The sequence below is a fragment of the Saccostrea echinata genome, unplaced genomic scaffold (assembly GCF_033153115.1).
Source record: "Saccostrea echinata isolate AGI-Se365-2 ecotype Australia unplaced genomic scaffold, CSIRO_AGI_Sech_v1 ptg000081l, whole genome shotgun sequence".
Taxonomy (NCBI): Eukaryota; Metazoa; Mollusca; class Bivalvia; order Ostreida; family Ostreidae; genus Saccostrea; species Saccostrea echinata.
In genome coordinates, this window is record NW_026889830.1 from 88929 (window position 1) to 93101 (window position 4173).

At 33.7% G+C, this 4173-nt stretch overlaps 1 pseudogene; it reads right to left on the minus strand.

Moving 5' to 3' along the window:
- Window positions 1–1616: 1616 nt before the first annotated feature.
- On the minus strand, window positions 1617–3640 carry LOC133176754 (uncharacterized; annotated as a pseudogene).
- Between the last annotated feature and the right edge of the window lie 533 nt (window positions 3641–4173).

Consider the following 4173-nt stretch of genomic DNA (forward strand, 5'->3'; position numbering starts at 1 on the left):
CCCTGCGCAACATAACCCAGAAACAGAGGAAAATAAGCCAGTCACTGAGAAACATAACCCAGTTACTGTACAACAAAACCCATCATTGGGAAACCTAACCCTGTCACAGTTCAACATAACCCAGTCACTGTTCAACGTAACCCAGTCACTGAACAACATAACCCAGTCACTGTTCAACATAACCCAGTCACTGAACAACATACCCCAGTCACTGTTTAACATAACCCAGTCACTGTTTAACATAACCCAATCACTGTTTAACATAACCCAGTCACTGTTTAACATAACCCAGTCACTGTTCAACATAACCCAGTCACTGAACAACATAACCCAGTCACTGTTCAACATAACCCAGTCACTGAACAACATAACCCAGTCACTGTTTAACATAACCCAGTCACTGAGGAACATAACCCAGTCACTGTTTAACATAACCCAGTCACTGAGGAACATGGCCCAGTCACTGTTCAACATAACCCAGTCACTGAACAACATAACCCAGTCACTGTTTAACATAACCCAGTCACTGTTCAACATAACCCAGTCACTGAGCAACATAACCCAGTCACTGTTCAACATAACCCAGTCACTGAGCAACATAACCCAGTCACTGAGCAACATAACCCAGTCACTGAGGAGCATGACCCAGTCACTGTTCAACATAACCCAGTCACTGAACAACAAAACCCAGTCAATGTTCAACATAACCCAGTCACTGTTCAACATAACCCAGTCACTGAACAACATAACCCAGTCACTGTTCAACATAACCCAGTCTCTCAGCAGCATAACCCAGTCATGCACTGAACAACATAACCCAGTCACTGAACAACATAACCATGTCACTGTTCAACATAACCCAGTCACTGAGGAACATAACCCAGTCACTGAACAACATAACCCAGTCACTGAACAACATAACCCAAGCATTGAATATGAATTAATGTGCATAATTTGGTCTCCATATATAAGGCATATATACAAAAGTGGTAAGGAAAATAATTTATTTGACACAATCATTATTTGGAACATAAACTAATGTTAAGCCTTTTTCTAGAGCTCTGCTCCCAATTTTTATACAAATTGGGTTTAGTCACTGAGGAACTTAAAGATGAAAATAACATAGATCAATTAATCCTAGGGGAAAAAAATGGCCACACAATATTAAGACCATACAAATGTATTACAGGTACTGTTTAAGAAATAATGCATGGTTGCACAAGTGTTCCTTTTAAATTACACCCAAATCCAATGGTATGAATTCTGCATGTGAAATTCATTTCACTTGTCAGAAAAACAAAACTTTAATAGATATTTTCAAAGTCAAATTACATCAAATTTTATTAAATTCTTCCTACATTTAAACTAATGTTTCTAGTAGGAATTAATGATAAAACAGTCTGGGTCTGGTGTGGATTTGATTTGAATGAAATCACAATTATTAGAGTTTATGAGTTCATCTAGAGTAACCAAGTACAATTGATCAGCCCTGACAAATATTGTTCAACATTGTTGTCATATAGCAATTGATGTAGAACATCTTTTGCAATGCTATCACAATCGAAATATTCCAATATAACAAATTTGCAAACTCAATCAACCGAAACATAAATTTGTTATTTCAATGGAAAGAGAAGTTCTTCAGCTTCTCTATATGTTATGTTCTTGACAACAGAAGCAATAATGATTCTTGCTTCTACAAGCAATACATCCTTAAAGTATCTAACTCCTTCATTCAATCTCTGTCCTGTCCTAAAAGAGAATGAAAATAATAAAGAATAAAGTTGTCTATGGAGATCAATCAAATCAAGAAAATATCAGACATGAATTATGATTAAATTATGAATATGAAGAGACATATGGTTTACTTTAAAAGTTAATAATTTAGTTACAAAGATAACCCCTGACTGACATTACACAATATGCCTCTCAATTTTCTTCAACAAGGATGAATAAAAAATATCATACTCATCTTCCAGTGTTGCCTTAAGCTTTCCATTATTGCAGTTTTTCAAACTAAGGTAATATCCTGGAGGACCGAAGAGACCACTAAAATCGACAAATTTTTTTTATTAAAAAAGTACAATGAAGAATGCTGAACATGACTTAGTCGTCTTTAATTTGTTGAAAAGGGGGAGTGGAATTAACTTGGTGCAAAATGTGTGCTTCTTTTATTTGATATTTACAAGCAAAATAAAATTTTCACAACTTTTGGTATCTGCCCTATATAATCTTTATAAGAGAAATATTATGTGTGAATGAAATTTTCCCCTACAAACAGTCTCGCTAATATGCAAAAATAAAGTTATCACCAAAAAAAAAATTATTTACAGTACATACAATATTCTTTAATGGGTACATTATGTCTACCTCTTGAAATCAATCCTTAGTAAGCAGATGTACTGATGATGTATGTCTAGAAATTTATTTATAAATCTTAGTCGGACTTATATGAAGTCTTGATGACAATTTTCTTAACTCCAAGAGTTAAATATTCACAAAGCTCTAAAGGTGACAGGTTAAGATTCATCTTCCGTGGTAAGTTTATATAGCTATATAATATAGAATAGCAAATTAAATTGAGGTATAAACTTACATGAGTGTTTTTGGTTTAAACAAGCCAAATTCTTCTAAAACAAGAGCACTCATTTCAGCCCATCTCTACTGGAAGGGAAAAAAAATAGGCAAATAAACTTGTTTCCTTCTCTAACACACACACACATACACACGCTCATGCATATATATGTATACAGTCAAACCTCGTTATCTCCAACTCAATGGGACCGAGAATAAACTTCAAGATATCTGAGGGTTCGAGATATTGGGGGTAAAATACTTAAAATATTAAGTGCTTGGGACTTCCAAATCACCTCGAGTCATATCCATAAGATTTGAGATATCCGTGTTCGAGATACCGAAGTTCAACTGTATATATATATATATATATATCATGAGTAGAGAAAGACTCTGTTCAATAAAAAAGAAAACAATCATGTTATAAATCAGTATCCATAACAACACTTGCGCATGAGCAAGAATATGCAGGACTAGCCTTGTAAAATATACATTAAAATCTACAGAGAGTACATATGGATGTTATCTCTTTATGAAAAAGTTTATTTCTTTCTTCCATTCCTTTCACAGAGTTATTCATCACGTACATTATGGTCGGTCAAATCATTCCTGTCAATCCATCGCAGATGTCTCCAGCGTGGTTCATAACACCTGTAAAAGGAATATTATAACACTCGATCAAGTTCATTTAATTTTAACCAGTTGTTAAGGTACATCTTGTAAACCAAAGTGCATGAAACAGTGTTAAACTATAAAAGACATACCATAAAATCTCTTTAATTTCCAATGAATGGAATCTCATTTTATTGCCCATAAATTTAATGAAGACAATTTAAAAGTAAATGGCTGCTTTCAATGTTTATTATTTACCTCTTATCACCCTCTTCTAATTCCAATATTTCCTTCAGTTTTGTTTTGATGTCTTTTGCAAACTGTTAAAATTTTTAAATAATTACAGGATTTTTTTCTCCTGAAAATCTCTCTGCCATAAACAGGTAGTGTTACAGAACTATTACTAATCACTTAGAGCAGGCTATACTATCCCCTTTTTCACTCTAATCTTCATTGTTGAGCTTATATATATATATCATGCTGTTTATATATCTAAACATCAATTCTTAATAAATTTCTCTAACTTGACCTGAAGATTGAGTCAGTTTCAGAAAGTGTGATATGGATTCAGAAAACTGATCAGAAAGTCAGATCACACCATATGATTGTGTGAAATAAACAGTAAAATTGAGTGATAAATAAGTCAGAATTAAATTCTGAACCCAGGGCTGTTAGATAACCATGCATGCAACAGATACTAAAAATTACCAGAGTTGCTATATTGTAGCCTTGTATGTTTCCTGTTCCCTTGTTTAAATGGGAAGATCCATCCTTGGCCATTCGCACAAAATGTTAACCAGTTTCATGGACTGTTCAGTCTATAAACAAAAAAATGTTAATTTTTCATGAACAATATAGACAAACCTTATTGTTTAACTTTTAGTTAAGTCAAATTTGATTGGTTTAAAAACATTTGTTAAAAAGTACTGCTACCCTACCGCATGTGTAAACTATGCCCTCCACGTAACATTACATAACAACGGTGAC